Below are 15,018 nucleotides of genomic sequence, written 5' to 3'. Positions count from 1 at the left end.
TTCGACCTTATTTTTGGGTAGAATTATTTAACCCAAAAATAGGTTATGCTAACTACAATGCTGGGTTATTCCTCATCCATCTATTAGGTTGCACAATTTAGCACTCCTTGACCCAATAATTGAGTTAAAAAAATAAAAATAATAATTAAAGCTGCAAGCAGCGTTGTTAGGGCCTGAGCCCCCGCCTAACCGCGGCCGGATCGCCGGCCCCAATCCAACGGTGTAATCGGCAAATCCCTAGGCCTTGTAGTTTAGGAGATACGAGCCTCAGTGCGCTGCACAGTGTGACTGCAGAGCTGAGAGCCGGCCCTTTAAGAGCCCCTCCCTTCTCTGCTCGCTCTCTGCCATCTCTGTCAGAGCTGAGAGCAGAGCTGAGAGCAGAGCTGCCAGCTGGCCCATTAAGAACCCCTCCCCCGCTGCACTGTGTCTGATCTGTGCTGGAGTGGAGAGAGTGGAGGATTAAGAGAAATGTAGTGTGTAAAAGCTGAATAAGTCGTCATACGTTGGTCAAAAGTCACACAAAATACCATATTTTTTTAGGGATTTTTGTCAGGAATACAGTGGTGTGTTTTTAAAAGCTGTGGAATGTATGGTGTAGATGTGAGAAGCATTTGTTTGAGAGTATGTACCCTGAGAGGACACGCTCTCCCCATAGACTTCCATTGTAAGGCGAAAAGTGTCTCCCCCACTTTGACGGCTCATAAAATCCAAACCGAGCGCGTAGTATATTAACCTTTAAAGATTTTTGAAGAGCACAGTTGGGAGAGTAATGTGTGAAAGTTTGTAAGCCCTGGCATTTACGGTTTAGGAGGAGATAGATTTAGTTCGGGGCGCAAAATTGTCCAAAATTAGACATTTGTGTCCAAATTGTGGACATCCTGTTACAGTTAGGTCAGGGGTGTGAGTGTATGATTTATCCGTCTTGATGAGACGAGTTCAATGGTGTTTGTCCCATGTCTGTAGGACATTCCTACAGTCTGTGGCATGGTTTTTTGTGTATGTAGGTGGCGCTATTGAGTAGAGCGCCTCTTTTTTTTTTAATTATCGAATTTTTCGCCGCACCCGATGTGCTTACCAAATTTGGTGAGTTTTCATGCATGTTTAGGGGGTCAAATTTACTTTTGAAGTGGCGAGTGTGACTTCGAAACATAATAGGGTCTTCGCCAGGGACTGGCTCAGGCCCTAATTATATTTTTTACGACTGGTTCATCCTACTCTTTCCCTACGTATCAGATTTTTTTTTTATTCCTTTAAAAATATACTTAAAATTAAAGCTGCAAGCAGCGTTGTTAGGGCCTGAGCCCCCGCGCGGCCTACGGCCGCGTCCTTGACACCGGCCCGAATCCAACGGTGTAATCGGCAAATCCCTAGGCCTTGTAGTTTAGGAGATACGAGCCTCAGTGCGCTGCACAGTGTGACTGCAGAGTTGAGAGCCGGCCCTTTAAGAGCCCCTCCCTTCTCTGCTCTCTCTCTGCCATCTCTGTCAGAGCTGAGAGCAGAGCTGAGAGCAGAGCTGCCAGCTGGCTCATTAAAAACCCCTCCCCCGCTGCACTTTCTTTGATCTGTGCTAGAGTGGAGAGAGTGGAGGATTAAAAGAAATGTAGTGTGTAAAAGCTGAATAACTCGGCATACGTTGGTCAAAAGTAACACAAAATACCATATTTTTGTAGAGATTTTTGTCAGGAATACAGTGATATGTTTTTAAAAGCTGTGCGATGTATGGTATAGACGTGAGAAGCAGTTTTCGAGAGTATGTACCATGAGAGGACAAGGCCTCCCCATTGACTTCCATTGTAACGTAAAACGTGTCTCCCCGACTTTGACGGCTTATACAACGGAATCTGAGCGATTCATATAAAAACCTTTGAAGATTTGTGAAGAGCACAGTTGTGTGATTGAGGTGTGAAAGTTTGGAAGCGATACAATTAATGCCCGAGGACGAGATCGATTTTGTTTGGGGAGTAAAAAAAGTCCTTTTTTGACAGTTTTGTCCAATTTGTGGACATTCTGTTGTAGATAGGTCAGAGGTCAGAGCGTATGAAATTTTCGTCTTGATGAGACGAGTCCAACGGTGTTGGTCCCATGTCTGTGGGACATTCGTGCAAGCAGTTACAGTGCTCCAAATTTTTTGCGAGTTTTTTGGCTCCCTAGGTGGCGCTATACAGTTTTTGCAAATTTTTTTTTTAAAAGATCGAATTTTTTGCCGGACCGGACGTGCGTGCCAAATTTCATCGAATTTCATGCATGTTCAGGGGGTCAAATTAAGCGTCAAAGTGGCGGGAGAAGAAAGAAAGAATAATAATAATAATAATAATATTAAAACGCAGCAATTTCAGATAAAATTTTTGCCACCATTGGTTTCAATGGGGGACCTCACCCCCCTGTCCCCCCCCGGACCCCCCTGTGATGTTTTTAGAGGCCTGTGATGCTCCTAAGTGTGTTTTTTTACTGCTTTTAGCGCTGACTTCGTGTCTCTCTGACTTCGAAACATAATAGGGTCTTCGCCCAGAAGTACCTTCTGGCTCAGGCCCTAATTAAAGCTGCAAGCAGCGTTGTTAGGGCCTGAGCCCCGACACCGGCCCGAATCCAACGGTGTAATCGGCAAATCCCTAGGCCTTGTAGTTTAGGAGATACAAGCCTCAGTGCGCTGCACAGTGTGAGTGCAGAGCTGAGAGCCGGCCCTTTAAGAGCCCCTCCCTTCTCTGCTCGCTCTCTGCCATCTCTGTCAGAGCTGAGAGCAGAGCTGAGAGCAGAGCTGCCAGCTGGCCCATTAAGAACCCCTCCCCCGCTGCACTGTGTCTGATCTGTGCTAGAGTGGATAGAGTGGAGGATTAAGAGAAATGTAGTGTGTAAAAGGTGAATAAGTCGGCATACGTTGATCAAAAGTCACACAAAATACCATATTTTTGTAGGGATTTTTGTCAGGAATACAGTGGTGTGTTTTTAAAAGCTGTGGAATGTATGGTGTAGATGTGAGAAGCATTTGTTTGACAGTATGTACCCTGAGAGGACACGCTCTCCCCATAGACTTCCATTGTAAGGCGAAAAGTGTCTCCCCCACTTTGACGGCTCATAAAATCCAAACCGAGCGCGTAGTATATTAACCTTGAACAACTTTTAATCAGCACAGTTGGGAGAGTAATGTGTGAAAGTTTGGAAGACCTGGCATTTACGGTTTAGGAGGAGATAGATTTTGTTCGGGGCGCAAAATTGTCCAAAATTAGACATTCGTGTCCAAATTGTGGACATCCTGTTACAGTTAGGTCAGGGGTGTGAGTGTATGATTTATCCGTCTTGATGAGACGAGTTCAATGGTGTTTGTCCCAAGTCTGTAGGACATTCCTACAGTCTGTGGCGTGGTTTTTTGTGTATGTAGGTGGCGCTATTGAGTAGACCGCCTCTTTTTTTTTTAATTATCGAATTTTTCGCTGCACCCGATGTGCTTACCAAATTTGGTGAGTTTTCATGCATGTTTAGGGGGTCAAATTTACTTTTGAAGTGGCGAGTGTGACTTCGAAACATAATAGGGTCTTCGCCAGGGACTGGCTCAGGCCCTAATTAAAGCTGCAAGCAGCGTTGTTAGGGCCTGAGCCCCCGCGCGGCCTACGGCCGCGTCCATGACACTGGCCCGAATCCAATGGTGTAATCGGCAAATCCCTAGGCCTTGTAGTTTAGGAGATACGAGCCTCAGTGCGCTGCACAGTGTGACGGCAGAGCTGAGAGCCGGCCCTTTAAGAGCCCCTCCCTTCTCTGCTCGCTCTCTGCCATCTCTGTCAGAGCTGAGAGCAGAGCTGAGAGCAGAGCTGCCAGCTGGCCCTTTAAGAACCCCTCCCCCGCTGCAGTGTGTCTGATCTGTGCTGGAGTGGAGAGAGTGGAGGATTCAGAGAAATATAGTGTGTAAAAGCTGAATAAGTCGGCATACGTTGGTCAAAAGTCACACAAAATACCATATTTTTGTAGGGATTTTTGTCAGGAATACAGTGGTGTGTTTTTAAAAGCTGTGGAATGTATGGTGTAGATGTGAGAAGCATTTGTTTGAGAGTATGTACCCTGAGAGGACACGCTCTCCCCATAGACTTCCATTGTAAGGCGAAAAGTGTCTCCCCCACTTTGACGGCTCATAAAATCCAAACCGAGCGCGTTGTATATTAACCTTGAACAACTTTTAATCAGCACAGTTGGGAGAGTAATGTGTGAAAGTTTGGAAGCCCTGGCATTTACGGTTTAGGAGGAGATAGATTTTGTTCGGGGCGCAAAATTGTCCAAAATTAGACATTCGTGTCCAAATTGTGGACATCCTGTTACAGTTAGGTCAGGGGTGTGAGTGTATGATTTATCCGTCTTGATGAGACAAGTTCAATGGTGTTTGTCCCATGTCTGTAGGACATTCCTACAGTCTGTGGCGTGGTTTTTTGTGTATGTAGGTGGCGCTATTGAGTAGAGCGCCTCTTTTTTTTTTAATTATCGAATTTTTCGCCGCACCCGATGTGCTTATTAAATTTGGTGAGTTTTCATGCATGTTTAGGGGGTCAAATTCACTTTTGAAGTGGCGAGTGTGACTTCGAAACATAATAGGGTCTTCGCCAGGGACTGGCTCAGGCCCTAATTAATAAAAGCAAAAAATAAGAATGAACATTTTTTTCAAGAATATATATTTATTTTACAAAACACAACTGTCAAAAATTTGACAGAAACTGGGTAACTTTACTGGAAATAAAAACACAAAGCATTCTCAAACATTAGAGAAAATTCCATAACTGGATCTGACTTATGTCAAACATTTTCTGAACAGTGGTGGTTTACACAGTTACTTAAATCTCCAATTCAGCAATGCAGTTTAGAAAAATTTGGACTCTGGTCCCTCTATCTGATAAACCACTTGTTGTAGAAACTCCCAGGCAGGATGTTGAAAACATAAAACGCCTTAAAACATACATTAAGTGCCCCATGGAGTGTTGGCTGGTGTAGTGCCTGGCCTGCCAAGATGACAAAAACCTGAGATGCACATCCCTGAGGCTCTCCCAGGGCCAGGACTGACTGGTAGGGCTTGGCTTGCTGGAGATACTCCACCAAATTTGTTTCAACCTAAGACAAACAAAAAAAGATAGATAAAAGGAATGTGAATTAAAGTGAATCCTCAGCAAGATAACAGATGTTCAGTTTGTGGTATAATAGTGGTAAACTATACAACAAAGCCAAATTAAAGCTGCAAGCAGCGTTGTTAGGGCCTGAGCCCCTGCGCGGCCTACGGCCGCGTCCTTGACACCGGCCCGAATCCAACGGTGTAATCGGCAAATCCCTAGGCCTTGTAGTTTAGGAGATACGAGCCTCAGTGCGCTGCCCAGTGTGACTGCAGAGCTGAGAGCTGGCCCTTTAAGAGCCCCTCCCTTCTCTGCTCGCTCTCTGCCATCTCTGTCAGAGCTGAGAGCAGAGCTGAGAGCAGAGCTGCCAGCTGGCCCTTTAAGAACCCCTCCCCCGCTGCACTGTGTCTGATCTGTGCTGGAGTGGAGAGAGTGGAGGATTCAGAGAAATGTAGTGTGTAAAAGCTGAATAAGTCGTCATACGTTGGTCAAAAGTCACACAAAATACCATATTTTTGTAGGGATTTTTGTCAGGAATACAGTGGTGTGTTTGTAAAAGCTGTGGAATGTATGGTGTAGATGTGAGAAGCATTTGTTTGAGAGTATGTACCCTGAGAGGACACGCTCTCCCCATAGACTTCCATTGTAAGGCGAAAAGTGTCTCCCCCACTTTGACGGCTCATAAAATCCAAACCGAGCGCGTAGTATATTAGCCTTTAAAGATTTTTGAAGAGCACAGTTGGGAGAGTAATGTGTGAAAGTTTGGAAGCCCTGGCATTTACGGTTTAGGAGGAGATAGATTTTGTTCGGGGCGCAAAATTGTCCAAAATTAGACATTCGTGTCCAAATTGTGGACATCCTGTTACAGTTAGGTCAGGGGTGTGAGTGTATGATTTATCCGTCTTGATGAGACGAGTTCAATGGTGTTTGTCCCATGTCTGTAGGACATTCCTACAGGCTGTGGCGTGGTTTTTTGTGTATGTAGGTGGCGCTATTGAGTAGAGCGCCTCTTTTTTTTTAAATTATCGAATTTTTCGCCGCACCCGATGTGCTTACCAAATTTGGTGAGTTTTCATGCATGTTTAGGGGGTCAAATTTACTTTTGAAGTGGCGAGTGTGACTTCGAAACATAATAGGGTCTTCGCCAGGGACTGGCTCAGGCCCTAATTAAATCTAGTTTGAGCAGTTCTTGACTGGTGGGTACATTCTGAGTGGGGCGTGGATGTGTGCATGACAAAAAAAAAAGGTCCTGAGGGTAGACCAGTTGAGAACCACTAAGTTAGAAAACTCATATTTTAAATATTGTTAAAAAAAAAAAAATTGTGGTATGGCAACATTTCCCCATTTCATATTTACTTTCTAGTATGCAAAATTGTACTTACAAGTATAAGGTGTATAAAGGCAGCCCGAGACTCTTCCTTGGTGTGCCGTAGAGTCTTCTTGCCAACTCTGTGCACCATCTGTGGCACCATTATCAGGTAACAGTCTGAAGGGTAGTTCCCCTTTGGCATCTGTAGGGCAACAATATTCAGGGTATCAATATGGTGTGAGTGGCATTTAATGTGATTAAAATAAAGACATCCCAAAATGAACTCTGCATTTTCCACAGATTTCTCCAGAGCTCTATCCCTCTACCCCTAACCCAACAAGTCTGTCCACCAGTACTCCCATTAAACTGGCCTGCTCTACACCATTTCCCTGTATATGTCCCAGCCCGCCTATCAGAAGCTGCCTCAATCAGTTCTTCTTTAATTGAAAGATAAAATATTTATGTGTGTTCTTATCTGCAAACAACTTCTATTGCATGTCTGCCCCTCTAGACTGAGGGATCCCTCCTCTGTTCCTCACCCTTTCAATAAAGTTTTTTTTTCCTGACAAGGATTTTCTATGGAGTTTTCACATGAGAGTCTAAGGGCAGAGAATGTTGTTACGATCTTATGTAAAGCCCTTTGGGATCGTTTGTAAAAACGAAAATAGGCTATATAGCTTGACTTGCCTAATGACTTCTAAGACCTTTTTGATATCTCAAAAACAGCAAACTCAATTACTGTATCGTAAATGAACAGATATCATTTATGTCTACAGACAAATGTGATCAAAAGAAAAGGGATCACAGGTTCTTGCAATACAACCAAAAATAAAGTTAGTTTTAACTCCACTCTTAAAAATGCTGGGTTAAAAACAACCCAAATTAGGTGAAATTGCTCACCCAACAATGGGTCCAAAAGGGACCAAGCCAATGTTGGGTATTTATACACAAGATTTTGACCCAACAATGGTTAAAAACTACTCGTGCTGATGGGTTAAAGCTACCAAGAAATGGGTTATCAGATTATCAGTATGTGATTAAAAACAATACTATTTATAATTTCATATAAATTACTACTAATTGATGAAACAACAAAATACTTTAAAAAATTGTTCACAGTGTGGCAGTGTAAAACATTTGTTATTTTATTATTATTAAGTGAACAAGACCAAAATATGTATAGATACACATCAAAACAGTTTCCACATTTATAAACAGTAAATCATGAAAAGCTGAATCTCAGAAACAAGATGAATTCATGGAGGGTTGAATGGAGTGGTCCCTCACTTAAAAACAGCAAAACACAATTTTGTATGATTATCATTATCAATATCTATTATCTATTACTACCTATATATTATTTTGTATTATATCTATATATTATTAACAATATCATTATTATTATTATTGGGGTTGAATGGAGTGGTCCCTCACTTAAAAACACCAAAACACAATTAATTATTATTATAAATATCTATTTTCTATTATCTATATAGTATTTATTATTATATCTATGTTATTATTATTATTATTAGGGTTAAATGGAGCGGTCCCTCATAAAAATTCCAAAACACAATTAATTATTATTATCAATATTAATTTTCTATGATCTATATAGTACTTATTATTACATCTATATTATTATTATCATATTAATTGTCATTATCTCATTACAGCATTGCATTCAGTTGTGCTTTCATGAGCTTCACAACATTTGATACATCTCCTGACATTTCAAATACCACTGCCTGTATGAATTCCCAAACCTGGGTCCATGCTTTTTGGTAGACAAGATCAAACACATAGTTTGCTTTGAAGAATATGTCGACAGCCCCAAGAAGTGATGGCTGCTCCAAAGCAGTCCCATTGATAACCACAAAAGCTTGGGAACATTCATACCCCTCCCCCAGCATCAGAACGTGTGGAGACTCCATAGATGCCCCTGAAAGGTACTCCATCATGTTCGTTCCAGGCTGAGGAAAAAAACAAAACAAAAATGAAGTTATCACAACAGGCTAGGTTAGGTTTTCAGCAGACCAACAGGGACCGAGGGGTTCCACAGCTCTGTTCCACTGCCATTTGTTTGCCTGTCTCAATCCACCTCTGTCAATACAGATCTCCTTTCCTAACCTAATCATTTATGAATTCAGTATTTCTTAGCCATTGCAACTTATTTTTATTCTGATGTATACTATATAGTAGGGAAGCAACGGTACAGGTAGCCCATGGTACAGTCCGTACCTTGGTTTTTGGGCCACTGTTTAGTGCGGTTTCAATAAGTGTTTTGTGCTTAAGAATTGTTTTTCTCTGTAACTATGCTGTATTGTGGAGCACAATCTCACATTAACTATTTAATTACCCCGAGCATAGCCATGGGCCTCTGCTTTATTACTTTATGGTTTGAGAAATACATATAATTCTATGTTACAAGCCTGATTTTCACTGACAAGCTCCGCCGGACTGTCCTCGAGCCTCCCCACATGTCCTATTAAAAACTCATCAAACTCATCACTGATGGGTTAGACAAACCTCCAAAACTCGCCAATCTTGTCACTTGGCAGTCAATGAGTTAATATGAGAATGAGAAAGAACCAAGAATTTGTTAACATCCCACCCCCACCCTTAACTCACCGGATGACATCAGTGAATGCTGCTCGGCCCTCCAAGCTGCTTGGCCCCCACTAAGCGCAGAAACTCAGCAATGATCTGAGGCATCGGCACTGTGCCACAGGAACGGATCCACTCTGCCCTGTGAGTGGCAGTGTCATGCATGTACTGGATAACCTGGGACTGGGGCCAGATGTTATTTTCTCCCACTCAGTCATCTGGATGGCCCTCTCTGCAGTTATCGGGGATTCTGCAAATGTGACAAATGAGTTAATTCTGAGGACCTGCAAGACAGACTCGTGAGTGTGAAATTTGAGTGAAACAAGTTCACTTTGTTGGAAAAGTGTCATTTTTCACATTTATTCCAGATGAGGACCAGGCATGTTTCTTTACCTGGAACAATGATCTGGGTTTCTTTAGGAGGCACCTCTGCTGAATTCTTCTGCCTGCCCTTTCCGAGCCTTTTCCATACATTGCGGAGGCGCTCCTCTAAAATCCCTGTTGCAAGTTTGTGACTTCTCCCTGGTGTGAACCATGCATCCTTATGTTTACTAGATAGAAAAACAAGTATTAAAATCATACATAGGAATTCAAGAGAACTGGCAACAATAAAGAAATGAAGATCGAATTACAGCTACGTGCTGTCCCTCAACATCGGCAAAATAATCTGAAACAAACATTGTTTGAGCTGAGAGAGAGAAGGTAAAATGAATTTTTTTTGATGGTGCGTAGTTTGTTCCTTAGTTAGCTCTTGCTTTATTTAGTGTTGTAGGGAACTATACTCGCAAAGCCTGTGCCCAGAGGGTCTCTCAGACATGGAAAATGATCCACTATTGCGGGCGCCAACATTGTCTTCTTATCTGAGTTTGGACTAAATAACAAATAATTTTATCATCATTTGTTGACACTTTTCCCTATTCCCATTCTATGTTTAATATACCCTATACCTCATGGAAACATAATGGTTGTCATCATTCCCTTTGTGAGATTCAGCAACATGGAGGGAGTGATAGTCACAGATGTCGATAGTCACCTCCTCAAAGTTGTTTATAGTACCAAGGGGTGAGATGTACCCTGGCCCAACTTCAAATTCATGATTAAACATTTGGCCAGAGAGCAGAGTGTAGCACATCATCATCTGATGTTTATAGGCTTGCGTTTTACAAATGTTCTTAAAGCTGCAGTTCACATGGCTCACCCGTTTAAAAAAATCTGTGTTTTGCCTCAAAACGCATGGACCAAAAGTGAACTAGAGGCCCAAGCTTGTTGGTGTTTGGTCTTCAGGTGTCTGTCTGGGTAAAGCTCAGTTCCTCAATAAAATAACCCAAAAAGATTACTGCCCCACGTGTCAGTGCGGAAGAGAAGATCAACTCCATGCCGCTAAGTAAGGAAAGGAGCAGTTCCCAGTGTTGGTTCCCCTCAGGCACCAAATCCCCTATCACTAGAGGCAGCAATCTTAGTAGGCACCAGGGGCCTCATGTATCAATACTTGCTTGGATCTCATACTAAAAAACTGCGGTCGCAAGAATCGCGACAGTTGCGTACACACAAAAAAATCCGGATATATCAATATGTGCGAGTGCCGAAATCCACTCACCCATCCCAATCAGTGTGGAATTGAGCGCAGATGTCAGAGTGACCGGGCCCGCCCCCGTTACACCCACCAATAAATACGCAAATTCATTTAAATACGGTCTCCGCTATTGCCGCTTGCAAAATAATGTCAAAGAAAAAGAGGTTCACGGCGTGGAGCTGGAGGTGCTGGTCGGGAAGGTGGAGGAGAGACAGCAGATTCTGTTTAGCAGCCTGTCCAGTGGTGTCAGTACAAACAATAAACATTGTGAGTGGGATAAGAAGTGAGAGGGTGAACGAGGTGGGTTCGGAGCAACACACCCCCGCGGAGATTAAAAGAAGTGGTCGGACCTGTTATTGGCTAAAGTTCCCTTCTAATCACCAGTGTTGTTTATCATCATGTTCATACATCTGAACCTCTTCTAATGACGGAAAGAACAAGTCGCTACGTGTTTGAAGTTTAATGACGAAAAAGTCATAATAGAAAAGTGTTGGCTCCTCCTTTACTGAACCATCAAAGTGATACAAAGCACAGTTTTCCTCACCAAACCGGCGTGAGCATCACTACATCATAACCTTGCACCACTGCTAGCACTCTGAAAGCTTTCCTATCTCTATTTCAAATGCATGTCTGCAATTCTAACTTCCTAAACAATGCAATATACACTGTAAATCATTGCAGCTCCATTTAGTTATGTTCACTTATTGTTTCTCTTTAACTCAAAGAGCTCTGACAAGTTTTTGATGTTGAACTCGACTGTTCTAGTTTTCTAAAGTTAAACTTACATTAATTCATTGTCTTGACTATTTCAAATTTTTGTAAGCTCTCTCCGAGTTGACTTAACTTGCCTTTGTAAGTTATCTGTAGAAAAAAAGAGAGACAAGAAAAACGGCGGGAAAAGGGGGTTTTGGAGCTAGAGAACAGAAAAGGGTGTGACCATATTTGAAATAGAAATAAATTCCCCTTTAAAGTGATGGTATAGTTGAAGGATGGACATAATTATTGTTATGTCCTGAAGACAAGCCACATATTTGAATTCCTAATAAAATAGGGCCACTTTGAGGTGAATGAGAAAGGACTACCACCAGCGGAGGGAGACTGTGTCTGTGTAACGGCCTTCCAATTGAGGCGGAGCAATACAGGTTAACGACCGTCTACAAGGAGGAGCGGGAAACGTTACGGTGTGGGATACAGTTGTTACAGGAGGTGAGTTTAATTTACATTCAATTAAAATGTTATAAGGTTGTGTTCCTTACGTTTGGATGGTGTAACTTCAATAGAGTTAACTATGTAGATTAACCTGCCGTCGTGCTTATTAATAGCCTGGAAAGACTTAATACTTGGTCTTGATGTTAGCTTAAAAATTTTGTACGTGACCCATGGCGGACTGACTTAAGGTTTATCAGTCATGCTCAGTCAAAAATTGTGAAAATACAAGCACTTAGGGTTAGTTTTGAATGTGTCCGCAATATTTGTTTTTCATTTGTGGGCCACTGAACTGACTACGATTGTTTGCTAGCGGCCATTAACATTAGCTTAGTAAAGCTAGCTGGTTAGACAGCTAAGTCTATCGGCATTGACACTGAATGGCTTTGCTCGCTCCTTGCATTTATATCGACCAGTAAGTAGAAAAGTTCATTTATTAATGTTGTTCTTTATATGCCGATAATTACTTGTGACCTTAATCGTCCGAAGCATGCTGCAGAGATAAGTTACAACTCAAATTGAGAGCGGACATTTTCTGGTCGCCTCTGCCCCGCTCTGTGTGTGTGGTTGCGGCTTCACCGCAGCAGTTACAGTTGCTGGATCGTTAGTATTGTATGAGATTGAGAGGAAAAAATGAAAAAAGAGGAGAGACTCCGGCGGCGCGGTGAATTTGTCCGGTCCCGCCGGTAATAATACTGTCTGCAGGCTTGGTGCCGCCGGAGTGTCTTGTCTTGTCTTGTCTTTTTTTTTTTTCGGCAAGGGTTTCCCTCGGTACCGGAGAAATTCGCGTCAGGTGCTTCGCCATGTAACCGGTGGGACCCCGCCGTACTGGACTGATACTGTCTCCAGGCTCCTGCCGCCAGAGTCACTCGTGTTTGTTTGTTTTTTTTTTAAACCGGCACCAGCAGGATCCCGCTGGTAGCTGTGAAAAATTTGTCGGGCAACCCGGTGTCGTGCCAAAAACTGATTTTCTGCCATAAACTGACTTCCGGTCGCGGGAGCGCGCACAGCAGCCCGTAGAGCGGTAGCGTTAAACCGTCTGCTTTTCTCTGATTAAACGGTCATAATATGCAGAAATTTTGGCATTGGCACAACAAAATCCAGTCTGTTTTGAGGCTACTAATATCTGAAATGTAATAATAGCAATTGGTATATTGTTGTTTTGCATTTTTTAAATTACAAACAGGAGATGTCAGTTAAGATGTGTATGTCTTTGTCATTAGGCTCATGGAGAAACCCTCGATGTGGTTAAGAGGGAATGCAGGTCGGACTGCTTATTGGACAGGAAGGCCCTCTCCATGATGCATTTCCTCTGGAAGTATTTAATGTGGCTGTGGTGGCAGAGGAGAGGATCATCGTTCATGACATCAAAGATGTGCCCACAGGCTTTGCCATGTTAATGGGCGCAATCTACTGCCTGAACCTTGAATACCCCCGCAACATGAAGTACTCCTTTGAATTCCTTCAGAGGGTCATCATGAGCATTAAATCGGACCAGTGCTCAGCAAAAATCCATGGTCTCAGGAACAAACTGCTCAGATATCGCCTGTACATCCTTGTAGAAGAAAACTACTCTGGGATTGTTCTTCATTTCAAGTTTTGGAAGAATGTGCAAACCAGCAGATTTGTTAAACTTGCTGTTTGGGATTGTACCATGATACATTGTATCATATTGTTCTTGTTTATATTTGGATTTGATAAAACTTTACTGTCTCTCTCAACCCCAGCACTGGCAGTTATCATAACTGAGACTGATGTGTTAACAGTCAGCTGTTTTGTAAAAGAGTTGATACGATTTACCAACATGCAACATTGCTCTTGTTCATCTCAGAATTGTATGAACCCATTGATTGTCTTACATGAGCCTGATTCTTCAGTGTCAAACCCACCTATTTAGGTGTGAAGGCATATTTGAGTTTTAAGCTGTATAACATTGTTTTTCAAATAAATGTTATATTTCTGAACAGAGGCTTTGAGAATTCAGTGAATGTTTCTAAAATAAGGAAACTTGGAATTATTAGTCAGGATAACTTATACATCTAAGTTGCAACAGATTTTAAAGTTAAATCATCTAGACTTGAAATGGCAAGTTGTATTAATGTTGATAAGTTATTTTAACTTTGAACTATGAGTTAAAACAATGCAAAAATATGAGTTAGTTGGACTAGGTAAATTATGTTTTCATACACTGATAATGTAAAATAAATCTTTGTTTTAACTTACAGTAAAAAGTTGAAACAACTAGTGGTTAAAAGTTAAATCAACTTAGACAACTTAAAAAACAACATTGAGAGAACTAGAACATTCTAGTCATATCAACTTGATGAACTTCAACATTTGAGTTGAAACAAAGATTATCTTCAAGTTGAGTTAACTTGCGTTTTCAAGGCAGCAGGTGAACTTTCATTTGCAAGTTGGACCAGCTTGAAATGTCTTACAGTGTAAACGTATGACTAAATTCAACACTGCGCAATCACTAAATGCAATAACTACAATAATCAATTGGCTTAAATCCAAATTTAAATAATATGGAAAATGGCACTAAAAGGACCTCAAGGTGGGGGTCAAGCGGCGTACAGCTGCCCTCCGGAGGAGTGCCGGCCAGACAGGTGGGGGTCAGGGAGAAGGGCACCTGATGGAATTTGAGCAGCGGGTGGCGGCAGTCACGGGCAGCACCTCTGTGTCATCTCTGTGGGGGGATTGTCGCCGCCACCCACGCTGACTCCGAGAGCCTGGAGGGTAAGTGGCATCTCCATTTCTTACACAACATTTCCACCTGCTTTGCCACAGATGTAAATGCAACAAATACACAGAATCAGCCATTTAAATAAACCAATATGTTTAATGTTTAACAGAAATTGATCCGCCAGCCATGCTGCCGACGAGCAGCACCCCTGCCGGCTCCCGCGCCAGCCAGTCTGCCAGCTCAGAGTCATCCACCAGGCCCAGCAGCATTCGGACCAGCCAATCCCCCAGCCTCAGCACTAGCACCAGGCTGAAAGGCGGCAGATGGTCCTCCAGCCCACACGATCCAGCGGCGGATCCTCTGGCCCACACGGACCCAGCGGTGCGGGAGGACATTATTAGGGGAATAATGGGGATCAATGAGCGGCTCGAAAAATCTTCTGGAAGGTTTAGTGGACAAAATAAATTAATCTGGCTTCATGAATAGTGTGATCACTTCTTACCCATTCTCATTGTGGAAATGAAATTCTGGCGTGCAAGGAAGGCTGCCCGGCCAG

At 42.6% G+C, this 15,018-nt stretch overlaps 1 long non-coding RNA gene across 1 annotated transcript; it reads right to left on the bottom strand.

Moving 5' to 3' along the window:
* Nucleotides 1-7,805: 7,805 nt before the first annotated feature.
* On the bottom strand, nt 7,806-9,508 carry LOC147267569 (uncharacterized). The gene is made up of 3 exons (XR_015112260.1): nt 9,391-9,508; nt 9,022-9,247; nt 7,806-8,363 (listed from the first exon to the last, which is right to left on the bottom strand). It is a non-coding gene; the product is annotated as an uncharacterized LOC147267569 (long non-coding RNA).
* Nucleotides 9,509-15,018: the final 5,510 nt, after the last annotated feature.

Source organism: Aulostomus chinensis, chromosome 3, assembly GCF_037954235.1.
Source record: "Aulostomus chinensis isolate RoL2024-O1b breed Wild chromosome 3, RoL_Achi_v1.0, whole genome shotgun sequence".
Taxonomy (NCBI): Eukaryota; Metazoa; Chordata; class Actinopteri; order Syngnathiformes; family Aulostomidae; genus Aulostomus; species Aulostomus chinensis.
This window is presented reverse-complemented; position numbering and strand designations above follow the sequence as displayed.